Here is an 18106-nt window from a genome sequence, read left to right as displayed (position 1 = left end):
GGCACGGAGGCAGCACCAGAAAGATGCCTGCCGAGGGGCCGCTGCAGCCAGGCTGGCCGGGAAGGTCACGGGAGTGGGCACAGGCATCTCCCTCCAGCCGCACTTGGTTTTCATGAGGACGCGTGCAGGGAAGGGGATGACACCGAAATGCTGTGGCGCTGAGGGGAGGAGGGGAGGGACACAGGGCCGACGGCTGGCCCTCACCACTTCCGTCCATGCCCCTATGAACGCTGCCAAAATCAGCCCCAACGGGGAGAAATGAGTTGGCTGAAAGAGGTGGACAGACTTGGCTTCCATGGAATTCACAGATTCCAGTCATTAAAAATCCCTTCTGAGTTTTCATCTGGAAAACTTTGCAAATGTACTTAGGGACAAGAGGCAGAGGATGGGCTCAAACCGCCGCCCTTCTCCTTCTCTCTTCATCCACGACCCTCCCTGGGGCCCTGAGTGCAAGAACCCAGAGCTGCACAGCCCAAGGGCGCAGCCCCTGACCAGAAGAGGGAGCCGCACGGCAGGGCCTCCAGCACGCGGATGGCAGGATCTGTGCTATGTCAGTCCCAGGGCCCCAAGCAGAGAAGGCCTGGGGCTCCCAGCTGAAGTTTTGCTGTCTCCTCTCTCACCAAAGTCGAGAAGGATTGAGTGGGACTACTAACGCCGCACCTGGCGGCTCCTCGGTGGCTGCCGATGTGGTCCTCAGGCTGCGGGTGAGACCCTCTAGGGAAGCCCAGACAGTGGCGAGAATCACAGCCACGAGTGCTCCAGTTGCCCCAAAACTCAAGCATAGCCTGAGGAAGGCAGCGCCCGCTCAGATCCCCGTGCAGGCTTGTGTGGCACACTGGTGAGGCACACAGCATCAGAACATGGCACTTTAAGTGGCTTTGTGAGGTGTAGGAACACAAAGTGTGGTCTGGAGTGGCTCAGAAGTCACTCCCACCAGCCTGCGGGACCCGGACGGCCCCTTTGGACGTGGCTGTAGTCTCTCCAGGGCGGGCTCCAAAGTCCCAAGGATGAGGTGAGCGTCGGTCTTGCTCTGAGGAAGGCCCCTGACAAGTATCCTGAACATGCAGGTCCACAGCTGGCTGACTCATCTGAAGGGACCTGCTGAGCTACGAGCCAGGGGCGGCTAGAGAGAACTCAACTAACACATGAACCCTGCCCAGGCGCCCACCTGGGGCAACCACGAGAAAACTACGGAAGCTGTGAAGACGGAGGTGTGCACGGGGCTGGGAGAATCCTGGGAGGAGCCGCACTGGGGACCAGGAGGGACGGAGGGCTGGGCCCCACAAACAATCGAGGGAGGCGCTCGGTGCCCTGTAGACCCCTCTGCACCCACAGCTGCAGGCCTGGCTGGCAACACGACCTTGTCTGCAGGGGCCCAGGAGCACGTGTGTTTGGCAGGAGCTGCCCTCCTGGAGCCGCACTACGGGTACCGTGATTTTAGAGGCAGGTACCTGATATCAACGATGACAATCAACCATGCCAACCTGAATTACAGCCATGTCCTCAGCGGGTCACTCTTTATGCTGACAATCACAAAGAGCTTGAACTCGCTGTCCCAAGAGGCAACAAGCCCTTCATTATCACGGCAGCAAGCCTCTGTGCAGCCCTCCACCCACGCCGTTTCCTGTCGGGGCAACATGAAGTCCCATGACGGTGACTCAGAGCCAGCCCAGTAGTTTCAGTGCAGGAAAAATCACAAAAACTCAAACACATCCTAAACGTGGGCAGTTGGTAGGAGCCAATTCCTAAATTCAGCCTGTTCGGAGGCTTTCTGGGCTAGCACAGCTCTGATCACAGGCTTGAGCTTTCTGCTCCCAGTAAAGGGCGGCGTGGAAGCCAGGCTCTGCCATTCTGCAGGCTCCCCTACGTGGAGCCTGCCCTGTGGCCTCGGTGGCCTGTGCCAGACAGCTTGACCGTCACCTGCAGTGAACACTCGGCACAGCGCAGCAGGCTTGGGGAAGAACAGAAAGTGACCTCTAAGCCCGTAGAAGATGCTAAGCCACGCATGACCTCACGTGTACTGCATGTCAATCGCCACCGAAGCAGGAACAAGCTCTTAATAGTTCCAGTAAATGCAAAGGCCGCCCTGGAAAACTGCGTGAACCTTTCTGACTACTCACAGGTAGGTAGCTACTGCCTGAGACACAAAGGTAAAGAATTAACCTGAAACTGCATATTATAAAACTTATTTTTAAATGATGGCGCTTAATTGAAAAGACTCCCAAAGAATACTGCATTAGAAAGCGACAGAGTGAAACCGTGAGGCTGACCACAGGAGTCCCTGGAAATTTCACCAAATGTTGTGTCAAAACTGGGAAACAGAAGAACTGCACCTGATGAAACATTCCATTAATCACTCGAGTCCTCCCCACATACGAAGCTATGTAAAAAGTGTTCCCAGAAGGTAAAGTGAGCAGGAGGGCTGTGAACACACAAAGAGAGAGCCACTTCGTCCACGGACCACAACAAAAGAAACGCTAATGAGTGCCGACGACACGCTGGAGTCCAGGGCTCTGGGCGCAGCTGGGACGGGGACACTCAGGGTCCCACTGTCCAGATGGGAAACCAGGGTGGAAACACCAGGGAGCCTGTCCCAGGGTGCAGAGCTAGTGAACAGTGGTTCATACTGCGACAATCCCAGCTGCCAGGCTCTGGGGCTCCTCGGGACAGAATCCTGTTGACTTCACTCTGGGGTGCGAGAGGCGGCAGCATCCCCCAAAGGCACCTGGAGAAGTGGTGTTACCCTCCATCCCCTGTCCCCGGCGTTACCCTCCGTCCCCCTGTCCCTGGTGTTACCCTACTTCCTCTGTCCCCAGTGTTGCTCACCATCCTCCTCACCTCCAGGCCCCTCTCCCTGTCCTCCCTCGTTTTCCTGTTCAGCCAGAGCACATCACATGTCTCTTCCCTTTTCAAGAGACTCAGCTGCACCCAGAGGCATTCCAGCCTATTCAGGATGGGGCACACACCCTGGGGAAATGCCAGCACAGGGCCGGAAGGGCCTGAGACCCTCTCACTGTCGCCCAGGAAGGATGGAACAGCCCACGGTCATGCTCATTGTCAGGCAGGATGAAAACTTCTGTGTCCGAAATGTTCTTTTCACTGGAACTGTTCGGACCATTCATGAACGAATCAGTTAAATACCAGCAAGTGCCACTCCCACTTATTCTCTGGCTAGTTTTCCACCCACCAGCAACCACACTCCTAGGAATTATCCCTAACGCAGAATCAGCGCCTTGTGCCTTTAGGAAAACCTCTTTCTCTCCAGCTTTGTCCTCCTTCCACAAAAGGTGCCTCTGACTGCCTCACTCGCTGTACCAGGATTTCACTCGGCTATGGAGGAAAATCTGCGTGGGGCTCAGAGGTGGGTGGTCCCTGCATGGGCAGCAGGTCTGTGACATCCTCCGAGGAGCCTGGCCCAGGCCTGCCTCACACGCCAGGACTCTGCCTTCTGGCCCTCGGGCCCCCGAAGCTGCTTTCCCTCCAGGTGTCATGCCCCGGGCAAGAAGGCCGGACAAGGGCCCAGGGCTGCTGTGGGTCAGGAAAGCCTCCTGACACCTCCCACTCCAGGACCCCCCATCAGCATCCCAGCATCTGGACCTGTGTCACCAGCCGCTCCGCCGTACAAGAGAATTGGATTTTCAGCTGCGTGTGCTGCTTCCCTAAACAAAGTAGGGTGTTGTTACTCAGGAAAAAGGAAAAAATTGGCATCTTCTTGGCAACCCCGCGACATCCAGCCACCGGTTCTCACCATCCCAGAGATGTCCATCCAGGGCAGATAGTGTCTTCAACCAAGCGCCACTGACCCAGAAGTGCAGTAATTAGTACACTTTCACAAGAATCACCCACTCCTTCACCTTTACACCCAAGAAAAACATGTTTGCCAGGCAAATTAGATGTCCAGGAGGTGTAAGGAAACCCCAAGCCTGCTTTAAGCCTCAGACTTTTGAGACCGTTGAGGGCTGTGCGCACAAGAGCAAGGCTGCACCCGAAAGCTCTGCTCCTGCCAGACGTCATGGACAGACCACATGGCTTAGCCACATGGACCCTTCCAGGACTTCACGAGAGGGACCTCCGTGGTACATGCAATGATGTGCACTTCGTTCAGCCTCGAGCAGACCACGCCCTCGTTACAGGGTCGGTGGTCCACCTCCTGCCATCAGCCCCCCACCTCACCGAGGGTCTGTGTCTGCATCTGAAAGAACTTTGCTGTTTTACCTGGGTACGAAAATGCAGCATCGCGATGTTTAAAGGTCTTTAAATATCAACACTCCGGGTGCAGTCCTTGTCACTTTAATGCGGTCACTCGATGCAGGCCTCACTCACAACTCTGAGGTAGCTCATACCTTCCCTACCTAACCAAGGAAGAAACGAAGGCATGGAAGGTGCAGCTCCTAAGGAGCAGATTAGGATTCAAACCAGTGAACTTCGTCACATGCTGACCTACCTCTCAGGCTGAGATAACGTTGAAAATTAACCAGGTAGAACAGCGTTCTATAAATCGGCTGGAAATGATCCTTGGGCATGGGCCTGTGGTTACTCCCTGAAGAACAAGACCATTAGCCCAAAAATCCACCTGTGTCACACTCAAATGTTTACATATACAACTATTTTTAAAATAACCCAATCAAGCATGTTCACAGCCATTTAGAGCCATAAAGATTGTCTGCTTCGCTGACAATCAACCCAAGACCTCTGTTGGCAAAGGGCACGGTGCCAGGTCCAGAGAAGGTGGGACAGAGACACAAGCAGGAACCTCTCCATCCCTGGGAGCCTCGCTCTGATGGGTCCGTGAGGACACGGTACAGACCGCGTGGCACAGGCAGACGGCAGGCCAGGAGAAGGGGCTGCATTGCCGGGAGGCAGTGCTTTGAGCTCTAATGGATGGAACACTGCTAACCAGTGAAGGTGGAGAGAGGGCACACGTCTGAGAGCATGTAGAGGCAGCAAAGCACAGCCAGCCTCGGGGAACCAGAAGCCACAGGGACATCAGGTTGGGTGCTGCTGTCTGCCGGCCACCGGCTGGGGGACTGTACTGGGCCTGGAGGGACATCCCTGACACTCCCCACCAGATGCCAGGGGCACCCCCAGCCCCAGGTGAGAACCACGGATCCCATGGCGAATGAGGCCAGCCTGTGAAAAGTGGGGCTGGGACAGCTCTGTACAGCTTAATAGGAAAGTTGGGTTCTATTTTGTGGGGTTTTGGTCACGCCGATGGCTAGTCACGGCTGTCCGTCAGGAAGTGATTTGAGGACAGACTAGAGAAGGGGCTGCCCAGACCAGCGGAGCATTTACTGCCTGGGTCCAAGGAAAAGGAAATAAAGGCTGGCGATGTCACAGTGGGGGGGAGCACAGAGCGAAGGAACTGGTGGAGACACAGGGCTGGCCCCGCACAGGGCTTTGAGCAGCTACCCGGGGGTCGTCCTATCAATTGTCCTTATGGCCCCAAGAGGCGGCTGTGAGGATCCATCTCCTGAGGACAGAACTGCTCCAGAGCCACACAGCGAGGATCCACAGAACCAAGATCCGGGCCAGCTCCAAAGAGGGTGAACTTGACCCCTCAGCCATGGTCCTAAGACAGGGATCGGAGCCCCCTGGACACACAGACACAGGAACTGCAGGAAGGGGAAACGGATGCCCCGGACCAGTGGCAGGACCCAGGATTTCAGCCCTCCAGGGCCACTGGGACCAGCCACTGCACAGGTGGACACACGGTGCTTTAACCCGCGCTGGGGGAAGGAGCCCTCACTCTCAGGGTGGAGACCGCAGCTCGATCGGGCCAGCCTCCCTGCTGGACACAGCCTGAGCCACACAGGATGCTGAGGTGCCCCAACGTTGGGGTGCTCAGAGCCACTCAGCTGAGATCGTGGTGCTTTCTGTAACCACCCTCGTTTCTTTATGACATAGATCTGGACTCCATCCTTTGCAATGTGTGGGGTTCTAGGAAGAGGCTGGCCAGCCGGGGAAGTGTCCTGGGCTCTGTCCCAGTGATGACGAACTTGGCTCCCCACAAGGGCGGCCTGTTCACCACAGTGACCCCCGGGGACCACGCCCGCACCCACCTTGCTGAGGATAATTCACTTCTCATCCGTGAAAGAATAAAGCTAGACTAACTCAATTTCACACTCACTTCCAACTTTAACAACTTGTGTTAGGAAATCAAAGACAAGGACTCTGACCACGTCACAAACCCAGGAAGCAAAATCCGAGACTAACGGAATGATGCCACCTTCGCAGTTCCGAGCTTTACTAGTTGTTTTTCTTTTCTGGTCTGTTTTTCTCTTTTGGTTTAAATAATTAAAGACTCTCGTTGACAAGAAAAAAAATTCTCTATGAAACTAAAAAAAGTGGTTCTAATTAAACATTTAAACATTCTTCCATATGCTTTATAAACAGTTGAAATTACAGCTCTACTTAGTGTTAAGTACTTTAACCAAATGAAAGGTTAATTATACAGACTGGCAATTATAAAAAATAAGGCTACATATTCATGGTATCATGAATAATTAATAAGAACCGTTTGATTTCATTCAGACCAGGGATTCTGTGCTAATAGGCTCTCAGCTGTCTTGAAATAATGGTGAAATTTTAAAATTACTTTTGTACTTAAACATGTCCCCAAAGTGAAGCACAGTGGCTAACATCCATCATGGTGCCCTGCAGAGCGACCCACCCTACTATGGCCGACACCCTGATTCCCGAGGGCTGCATCCCGGGGCTGTACTAGTGCAGAGAATGTTCAGGAAACAGACCAGGTGGCAGGAGGGGGTCTTGTCCTCAAGGAACCTCATGAGTCTTGCTAGGGGGACAAACAGCGAGACAATGAAACCAGCAGCCACGGAATCCCGACAGCGATGCTCAGGCCTCGCCATGCATACCCCCTGGCTGGCACCTCCCTGAGACCCGTCTGGCACAGGCAGTGGCAGGTTCCGGCCCTTGGAGCGCAGGGATGGCAGCGCAGGGCCATCAAAGCGGGTGGCATGCCGACAGCGGCTTCTCCGCAAGAGCTCCTGGCTCTCGGGGAGCTGAGGGCTCCTCAATGGGAATTTCTGGCTGAGCTCCAGGGGAAAGCGGGTGGGAGGCCCGTCTCCTCTGCCCCCATCTCCTCTGCCCCAACCCTGGAAGAGGGTCAGATATCAATGCTAACTCTTGTGCTGACTCAATTAATTCAAACAATTCAGAAAACAAACTTGCTTTAAGTATTAATTTCCTAAAAAGAACTAACATGAGTTCAAATAATTCACATAATTAAAATGATTTTAATTGTTAATTTAATTAAAACATCTCCATTTTCACAGCATCATGTACCTTGGTACTTTCTCCTTATTGCATTTCCCATCTTCCAGGGCAGGTTTCCTTCCACCCAGGGCAGCAGCGACTCTGGTGTCTCGGGTATTCCCAGGCTTCCGTCAGCCCCTGGGGGGCTTACAGTTCTGCAGCGGTCTCCATCCTCATTAATCTGCATAAGAACATCCGTCCGCAGGGATGTCCTGTGGCCCCGTGGCCACATCTGACGCGCAGCTAAACGCTGGGCGTGTCGCCTGGTGAGAGCAGATGACACAACTGTGGGCAAGGTAGCACCTCTGGGCGCCGACACTCTGGATGAGTTTTTTACAAGACCATTCTTTAATGGGTGAACCCTGACAGGAAACACTAAACATTGTTTTTAACTATTTTTATATCGAGACAAATCTTTGTCAAACGTTCACTCAATGTTAAATGTCACTTCTCCAGCCAACCCCTTTAAGAATACCTAAAACTTAAGACTGGAATGACGCTTTCAAACACATACTCTACTCATGTATTCCCGGGAGCAGAGAGCAGCTTAATGTTTTCACGATACACAGGCATGAAGTTTGGCGAAGGCATTTTAATATTTTTACCTGAATATTTTAATTAAATCAAAAGATCATTTTCACTCTAATACTCTACTTAGAATGTAATTTTCCATTAAATAAACAGTCAATGTTCAGTAACCCACGTGCTGATAAACTTTTGAAAACTTTAGAAAGTATTAAGTATAATCAAAGATTACCTTTAATTTTCGAGCTGGTAAGAGCCTGTGTCAGGGAACAGAGTTGAGATTGAAGAGATAAAAGCACGATTATTTTCTTAAAGAAAAGCGAAATTCGTAAAAGAGACCACGTGATTATATAAAGAAACACAGAATCCGTTTTCAGAAATGGCATACATTGACCACAGAACACCAGCGTTGCCCGTGATGAGAGAAACAGTTAAAAGGAAGAATTCACGGTGGCCCAGCATAGATCAGGTGTGGGAGGACAGAGAGGTGATGAAATGCTCCTCCTTCTAACTTTCCAGAAAGGCACAAATGGCCAGCACTGTAACTGAGGACCACGCAGGCACCAGTGTGAACTCAGACTCCATGGCCAGCACTGTAACTGGAGACCACATGGGCAACGGTGTGAACTCAGACCGCACGGCCCACACCGTAACTGGAGACCACATGGGCACCAGTGTGAACTCAGACCCGACGGCACCTGCCTGGGCTACTCCAGCCAGCACCAGAACCTGTTCTGCAGCTGAACTGGAAGCTGATTCTGGAAGGAACTGAGGAGCATGAGGACGAGATCCTTCTACCTCAAAAGGGATCAATTTTTTAATGATTTATTCTCTGGTAAAGGGCAGAGGCTGGAGATCGAGTTGATAACAATTATGCCTACTAGATGAACACTTTGTAAAAATCCCTGAATGGTGGGATTCAAAGAGCTTCTGCATGAGTGAAGAGCCATCCACATGCTGAAAGAATGGTACATGCCAACTGCTTGGAGACAGACCTCCTAAAACTAAGACCCTTCCAAAACTTGCTGTATGTAACTCTTTAGCTGGCTGTTCATTTGTAATATTTAAAATGTCCTTTGTAATAAATCAGCTAAGCAAACTGTTTTCCTGGGTTCTGTGAGCTGCTAAACCCTAGCAAATCTAACATAAAAAGGAGTTCTTGCCGGGCATGGTGGCTCATGTCTGTAATCCCAGCACTTTGGGAGGCCAAGGCGGGAGGATCACCTGAGGTCAGAAGTTCAAAATCAGCCTGGCCAACATGGTGAAACCCCCTCTCTACTAAAAATATAAAAGTTAGCTGGGCGTGGTGGCAGGCACCTGTAATCCCAGCTATTTGGGAAGCTGAGGTACAAGAATCGCTTGAAACTGGGAGGTGGAGGGTGCAGCGAGCCGAGATCACACCACTGCACTCCAGTCTGGGTGACAGAGCAAGAGTCTGCCTTGCAGGGGGTGGCGGGGAAGGAGTTCTTAGGAACCTCCAATTTTTAGCAAAGTCAGACAGAGGTTCTTCACTTTTTAAAAGATTCTTTTTCTTTTTGCTCTTCTGATTGAATAATTTCAAATAACCGGTCTTTGAGTTCACTGGTTATTCCTTCTGCTTGATCAAGTCAGCTCTTGAAACCCTGTATTGATCTAGTTCAGTTACTGTGTTCTTCAGCCCCAGAATCTACATTTCTTTTATTATGGTTTCTCTTTGTTGATATACTCATGTTGTTCATGTATTCTTTTCCAGATTTTACTTGTCTATCAGTGTTGTCTCACAGCTCATTGAGCTCCTTTAAGGCAATTTATCTTTAATTCTTATCAGGAAATTCAGAAACCTCCATTTCTTTTTCTTTCTTTTTTTTTTTTTTTTTTTTTAGCGGAGTTTCACTCTTGTTGTCCAGGCTGTAGTGCAATAGCACAATACCAGCTCTCTGCAACCTCCATCTCCTGGGTTCAAGCAATTCTCCTGCTTCAGCCTCCTGAGTAGCTGGGATTACAGGTGCCCATCACCATGCCCAGCTAATTTTTTTTTCTTGTATTTTTAGTGGAGCTGGGGTTTCACCATGTTGGCAAAGCTGATTTTGAACTCCTGGCCTCAAGTGATCTGCCTACCTCGTCCTCCCAATGTGCTTTGATTACAAGTGTGAGCCACTGCACCCAGCCAAAAACCTGTATTTCTTTATGGTCAATTATTGTAGATTTATTTTGTTCCTTCAGTAGGGTCACATCTCCTTGATTTTTCAAGGTTGTTCAATATCTCCCAGTCTCACAGAGCTGTGCCAGTTGCCATAAGACACCCTGTATTTCTCCTTAGAGCTGTGCAATGATAGCCTGGGATGCTAAATGCGTACTTCATTACTCTCCTTTCCTCCACTAGTCTCACATATTCCTCTGGGGGAGAAGTCTAAGGGGTCTGTGCCTTCTACCAGTCTCACAGAACCATGGGGGTCACCATAAACCTCCATACAAGCCTCCTCAAAATTCTCTACCTTGGCTTAGGAGTATGGGAGTCACACTGCAGACAATGGAGGCATAAGAAAGACATCAAAGACCCCTGTGAGCTTCTAAATCTCTACAGGCATCAGTAAAGATGGGTGCTAGACTGGGAGGCATGCCCATCCTCATGGGCAATCTCAGGATTCTCTAAGTCCTCCAAGGAGCCCAGCAATGGCTTATGTGGGCCTGGGCCACCCTTGCCAGCAGGGAGTAGTACTAAGGATGAGATCCACCAATGGCCACTGCTGAGTTATGCCAAATGAGATGTCCAGACCTCACAGTGCCTAGGAGGACAGATGGCAGAAGCTCAGCCAGGCCACGGAGATTAAACAGTGCTAGGGGCTTAATGTATGTTTTTAGTGGGTCTGCTACATGTCGAGTTTGGATCTGGAGTCCAGCCTATAATCCTAGCAAAAATTAAACACCAAATATGATATTCAAAAAAGTGTATGTGGCTAAAAACATATGTTGGAAATACACATGACTAGAAACGTCTGGATTCAAAGAGAAATTGCTAATTCCATAAATATGATAGAGGAATTTAATAACAAGATCACACTTACATAAATAATAAATATCAACTCTATATTTATCTGAGTTGTAAAGACTTTTTTTCCCCATCTCAGTACACTAGTGGGTATATGTCATCAGTAAAATCAAAGGAGTATTCCAATTACATTCATGATATTAGTAAGTCTGATAAATAAAAGTAGCCAGAACCATAGAATTGGGGCTACAGCTGTGATCTTCAAGGAAAGTAAAACTTTAAAAACACTCATAAACCAAGATAAAGAAAAATAAAACAGTAGTTACTTGACTTTCCAAATTGTTACAAATGCAGTACATAATAATAAAAGTTAAAAAGTTAAAAGAATTTAATAAATAATAAAATAATGTAATGAATGAACAGATTTGACAGAAATAAATAGTTTAAAAGTTTTGAGAGCAAGATCATGAAACCAAAAAGACTCATGGTGGAAAGAAAAAACACAGGTAAATAAAAGAGACTGTATTTATTTAAAAGTAGTAATTCAAAATCTAAGAAATCAGAACAATTGTATTCTAACATGAATACATGATACATTGATTAATTTCCATGAAAATAGAGTTAAAACTTTCCCTCAGTAATCAGCAGAAAAAATCTGATTAGCTAATTTTAATGTTTAAGTTATACATCAGAGTTCATGTCAAATCACTTCTACCTCCTTTGTAATGTAAATGCTTTTGAAGGAGAAAAATAAGCCTGTCGTCATTAGTTTATTATGCTAATCAAAATGAACATAAATGCAACAATAACTAGAATTTTAACCAACAATTTTCATTAATTATATTTGCAAAAATCATTAATACACTTTTAGCCATTTGGCTATTTATTTTGGTCACCTGGCCATCACTGGTATGGTTAAATAATACCAGAGCATTGTAAAGTGGAGTTAATTGCAATAATAAAAGGATAATTCCATACTAGAAAACGTATTACTTTCACATATTAATTTTAAAGATTAAAAACAATCACATCAACTGATGTTTGAAAAAACACTTTCAAATAATTTAAATCTTTAAAAGTAATTTAAAATCTTTAAAAATCATATCGAATTGTGAGGACTAATTATTCTTAATCAATAAAATCTAAACTATATATTGAAGAGTTAACAAAAGAACCATTTCCACTTAAGGTAAGGCTGGAATAAGGAGGCTGGCTGGGGCTGATGCCATTCACCACTGCACATGATGCCTGAGGTGGGACCAAAACAAGACGGAAAAGGAGAGGGACTACAAAAATGGAGTCAAAGACATGAGACTGTAGTTATTCTCAGATGATGTGACTGTAAACTTGAAAAAGTAGAATCCATTCTAATTATCAATACTAATAAGAACATTTAAAAAGTGGGCAAAACTATTCTGAATAAGCTGAAATCAGTATTTCCTGTTTAGTAACATTAATCTTTAAACAAAGCAAACACACAAAATCAGTCTCTATTTACAATAGCAAAATATTATGAGGAACATTTGAAATAAATTTGTAGGCCCACGTAAAGAAATTTTAAAACTTAATGAGGACATTAAAATGACATGAATATAGCCTGAAAATAATATTATTAGATTGGAGGACACAGTGACATAAAACCCCGGTGACTGCAGACTCAGGGCAAGCTAGACTTAAAAGTCACATGTAGTCTTTCACATGTAAAAAATGAGAATTAGTCTAAAAGCCAATTTTGTCTAAATTTTGATTTTTGGTGAGGATATAGTCAAAATAGTTGTGAAAAGAAAAAAATAAAGATGTCAAATTTCATGTAAATCTATGTTAGTTGGAAATTTAAAATAAGTCATGTAAATATTCATAATATTAAACAATATCATAAGTGGACTCAATAAAACATAATATTTTATCATATAAAATAGGTCCTGCCTTCCTGAGGAAAACATAAAGTCAAACGGCATGAAGGAAGGATTTTGGTTTCACTACAGAAACATAATAAGACACCTAAGTGTGTATTTGTGTGTGTGTACATACAATTAAACTACAAAATATAAAATAGCATCTAAAATACATCAAAAATGAGTCACGCAGAAAAATTCATTTTACACATACATCTATAAAATAATAAAATGTATTCAGCCTCACAATTACTTTGTGAACTGGAAATAATAATGAATTGTCATTTTATCCAAATCTACAAAAAACATACATACAGTATCAAGTTCTGGTTAAAGTAGTAGATGAACTTTATGTGGTAGTTAAGAGTATCTACAGTTTGTGGGCTGCATCTTGCTATATTACAATATAAAATGTACCATTTATTTACTCTGCGATCAAACCCCCAAGTTGCCCAAGTGGAGGAACCCTCAGACATTTGCAGATAAGTCAGTGTGCTAGTAAGCAGCATTCTTTACAAATCTATGAACATCAAGGTCTCCTTGGAACAGACGTGCTGTGAACAATTTCTAAAATACCCTCCTGTTAGACACTTACGTTGATTCCATTCTTAAAGCAATTACTGAATAAACAAACTCCATCGTGTGGATGAAACGCTACTTTAATTTGTCATAGCTATCATTTTCTAAAGTCTTCCTTCTAATCCAAATCATTAATATTTTGAGGCTAGATCAATACTGATTCATTGTTTTAAGCTTCAAATGCATTATACAATTGGGCAGAACAAATTTCCTCTCATTAATCTTCTTTTCCAGGATTTGTCAGGTATTCCCAACATTAATTCACTACTAATATGCACAGTGTTTCTAATCATGGTCAACAAGATCTGACAGTGCATCATCCCTAAACTATCCATACTTGCCTCACTGACATTATGTGGCCCACTTCCACACCATGTCTGGGTGTGAAGGCCTTCCCATATGATCCCCCGAATGGAACTTCACAAGTTAGAAATCACTGGGTCACAGTGTGATACTGTGAAGATGGGATGAAGTTAAGGGAAGGCTATGAGTGAGTTAGGAAATGTGTTAGGCAGGGTCAGATATTACGAAATCCTAAAAACAACATTTAAGGAGGGAGATGACAAAACAATCAGTGAATAATATGACTTTTTCCAGTGAAAATGTCATATCTAATTGTTCTCCATTTTTCTTCTCTGAGCTTCTTTCTAAGGCAAGATGTGTCTTGAGAAGTCCCTGCTGAATGTTAGGAACATGCATTTCAGGACTTCCCATCGACATACCCTCTTTCTTTATCACAACCACATATATGGGGGCATAACTCAACATGTGAAAAACACAGTCTTCTGCTTTTCACTGAACCTCCAGGAATTCGGGACAATAAACTTCTACCTGGAGACCAACAGGTGAGTTTTTCTGCCCCTTCCTTCATAACACCCTTCTTCCCTAGTAAAGTCCACACACATCCTTACATGGCAGCTGTGGGTATATGAACTGGTCTGATCCCTTTTAGTCACAGAGCCTGAAGTATCTGCTAGTACCTGCTGAACACAGAGTCATGGGTGTGAATGGGCAATGCTTTTTCTTTCTCTGGTTCCTGCTGAAGTCTCTGCTAGTACCTGCTGAGCACAGGGTCACGGGTGAGAATGGGCAATGCTTTTTCTTTCTCCGGTTCCTGAGCTTCCCAAGCTCTCTCTCACTTCTGGATCCTGAATACCCAAATCTTATTGCCCTTTCTCCTCCAAGCTTCCTTCCCGGAACCAACAGCTCCTCCTCATTAGAAAGACACCTTTGTTCTCTGCTTACTTTAAAAAGTCTTGCTCTTTCCCTATCCACTGCCTTATGTCACTATGTGTATGTCTTGGGGCAGGTGGAAAGGTGAACAGAAGCCAGTAGACAGTAACCAGCACCAGCTTAACAGGAATGACATGATCTGGATGCGACAGTGGCAGTTTTCCCTTAACATCCCTGCCCCCTAAAGATTTGAGATCAAATTTCACACTCTTAAGTAACAGCAATTTGTCTTTCACGGTTTTAATCATATTGACTAAAAGCATTTGTCTTTTCCAGAACATCACATTAAGTCATCCAAAAATATAAAAATTAAAAAGATGTAATTATTGGCAATAAAAAACATAAAAGGTGAGCTTTCGAAATATCTTTGAGCAATTTATTCATTATGAACACATGGAATCTGTTGGAACAAAGTTCTAGGACAATTCAGCCCATCCTTCAATAATTGCAGAAAACAGCACAAAGAAAACTTGATATTTATACTTAGTTGGAAATTTTATCCTACAGTCATTAAATACAGAGATCATATAAAGGAATAGAGGAAGATGTTGAAAACTAAACTAACTCAAATCATCAATATTCTTACAAAGTGCACACTGAATTAATGTAAAAGTATTTACCAAACAAAAAGTATTTTCAATACATAATTAAGACTGAAAAGTATTGAGGCCTCATAAACTGAACCTGATACAACAAATTTCAAAGGGAAACTAATTTGGAAATCAGAAAATCATCTAAGGAATTTGAGAATTAGGCTTCTGTTGCCCCCTCTGCTACTGACAGTCAGGGCCCCCTCATTGTATTCTGTCCTCCACATCTCTGATGATTGCCGTTTTGTCTATTTCCATTTACCCCACTACTACTTGCTCAGGTCACTCTCCTTCATTCTCAGTGTTTGTTCAAATTCCTCACACCCATCCACTTCCCATCTAAATTTCCCTCCCCTTTTGTCCCTCGCTGGCCCTACCTCCCTCTTCTCTTGTTTTCTCCTCACGATCCTGCCCCACCTCGACATCCACAGCGATACAGTGAAGAAGCCCCTGCCAAGGAAGAGCCCACTTCTCAGTGGGGCACCGGGAAGGTCACCGCTAGTGGGAGGTGACTGTCAGAAGGACGCGGGCTGTCACAGGATTGGGCAGGTCCCTTACCCCAGGCCCGGACTCAGCTTCCTGTCTGAAGCGGTCACCCCGAAGCGGGGGGTTTGCGGAGACGTAGGGCCTGGCGGAGGGAAGGATGGGGAGACATCTCAGGGAGGACTGGCGTCTGCCAAATCCCAGGGCTGCCCTGAGCTGCCAAGAGGGGCAAGGGTGGGGACGACGGGAGACAAGCCATGTGCCGAATGGGGACCTGACGCGGCGCGCGATAGGATGGGCGGACGGTGAAGAGAACTAGGGTAGAAGGGCTGGACGGGGCGACCTCAGTGACGGAACCGGACACAGACGCAGATCTGGCAGCTGAGCGACAGGCTTCGGAGCATTTCAGGGCGTCGCGGGGCTCCCCGCCTACAGTGGGGCTGTTGCCGAGCCTGTGACGTCCGTGGAGACCCACAGACCCCGGGTATGGAGGATGGCGCAGGAAGTGGACTGCGTGGCTGGGTTTGGCCACAAAAAGCGGAGGGCACTCACCCGAGCGGACCTTGGCTCCGGAGAATCCGTTTCCGGGTCAACGAAAAACGCCGCGCGAAGGGCGGGGCCAGTACGTGCCGGGCGGGGAGGGGTGAGGCAGACAAAAAGGCGGGGCCGGGCCGGGGCGGGGTCTCGGGCCGAGGCAGGGCGCATTCTGAGTTCCCGCACGCGCTGCTTGCTTTTCCGACCCTGCCAGTTTTTTCCCCTGGGCTGAAAGCGCGTGTCTGCGTCCGGTTCTGTTTGAGTGCGTTCAGTGCACCGTGGGGGCGCGCCGCTTCCAACTTCCTGTTAGGTAAGAGGCGCGTGAGCCTCTTGTGCCGGGGGCGGTGCTGCTGCCTAGTCGGCGCCCGGCGGGGACGCGAGTCCGTACGTGCGGGCGGGAGCGAGAGGCGGGTGGGCACCCTCGCGATCCCGCACTCCGCCTCTGGGTAGCAGCCTCCCCGGCCCCACACGTTGTGACGCGCGCTAGGGCTCCGCGTTAGCGTGGAGTCAGAGGCGTAGCAGTCGTCGGGCCCAGGGCCGGAGGGGCCTGGACCGGGTAGGGTCTTGCCCTGGACACCGCGCCGGCCGCTGCTCCGCACGGGTTCATTGCGTTCCTATTTTCAACCTGTCCTGCACCGCATCTGAGATGATTTATAAATTCGGTACCTTTGGGACAGGCGTGGATGATCTCCCATAATTTGCTTCCGTTATTAATTTCTAAATGTATTGTAATACCACTATCTAAAAGTATTTTTTATTTGAAATATATTTTTATATATATACATGCATATATTTATTTCTGAAACTTGTTTCCAGTATGTATAATGAGGCTTGTAAAGTGGATACTGTTCAGGAGATAGGTGGATTTTGCTTTTAAGTAGTAAAGACTTAGTTGGTGACTATTACTGGGGCTATTTGATAAAGATGTCTTTTTTTTTTTTTTAATGAACATTAAAAGCAGTAAGATTGGATTTCTGGATTTCATTATCTTGATTTATATCTTAATTTGTGAAAAATGTAAGTTAACTCATTTTTATTTCCTTTGTAGAATCTGAAGTTTGTGCTACCGATGATTATTTCCAAAAAAGGCACACTTCTGGTTTTCCCAGAACTAATGCTATCTTTTCCATCTTTTGAGTTTACTTGATATTAATGTTTGACCTCAAATCATGTTACATTTTGGAAGAAAACTTTCTCTTAGCCAATGGAACATAAACCACCCTGGAGTTCATATAAAGGAGGCGTTAAATGCCTCTGACAGTGTCATGTGTTAAAACTCATGACCAAACCCAAGGTCACATAGTTTTCTGTGTTTTATTCTAGAATTTGTATAATTTTGTCACTGGAAAAGGGATCTTGTCCCAGACCCCAAGAATGGGTTTTTGGATCTCACATTGGAAAGAATTTATGGCGAATCACAGAGTATAGTGAAGTTAAGGTAGTTTATTAGCGACTACTCAACTACATAGCAGGGCGTCCTCAGAAAGCAAGAGGAGGAATGCACCTGTTTTAAAAAAATTATTTTTTGAGGCGGAGTTTCACTCCTGTCACAATGGCATGATCTCGGCTCACTGCAGCCTCTGCTTCCTTGGTTCAAGGTTTCTCCTGCCTCAGCCTCCCAAGTAGCTGGGATTACAGGCGTGTGCCAACACATCCGGCTAATTTTTTGTATTTTTCGTAGAAACTGGGTTTCACATGTTGGTCAGGCTGGTCTGGAACTCCTGGTCTCAAGTGATCTTCCCGCTTCAGCCTCCCAAAGTGCTGGGATAACAGGCATGTGCCACCGCGCCCGGGCTTAATGTTTGTTTATATAGGTTATTATAAATAGTGTTGTCTTTTATAAAGGCTTGTGATCAGTTTGTGACAGGCTATTAATATTGTTACTTGTCTATGTTACTGTGGATTTTAACAAGAATTTATGAGTGTATTATTACCTTTAAAGTAAAACTTATTTTTAAACTAAGAATGCTTTTTTGTTCTTAAAGTCCTGGTACATTTTTATAAGTTTTATGTCTTTATTTATT

General features: G+C 46.6%; 1 long non-coding RNA gene across 1 annotated transcript; it reads right to left on the bottom strand.

Moving 5' to 3' along the window:
• Positions 1-7236: 7236 nt before the first annotated feature.
• Positions 7237-16135, bottom strand: LOC139361245 (uncharacterized). The gene is made up of 2 exons (XR_011618805.1): positions 16101-16135; positions 7237-7538 (listed from the first exon to the last, which is right to left on the bottom strand). It is a non-coding gene; the product is annotated as an uncharacterized lncRNA (long non-coding RNA).
• Positions 16136-18106: the final 1971 nt, after the last annotated feature.

Source organism: Macaca nemestrina, unplaced genomic scaffold, assembly GCF_043159975.1.
Source record: "Macaca nemestrina isolate mMacNem1 unplaced genomic scaffold, mMacNem.hap1 Scaffold_116, whole genome shotgun sequence".
NCBI classification, from domain to species: domain Eukaryota; kingdom Metazoa; phylum Chordata; class Mammalia; order Primates; family Cercopithecidae; genus Macaca; species Macaca nemestrina.
This window is presented reverse-complemented; position numbering and strand designations above follow the sequence as displayed.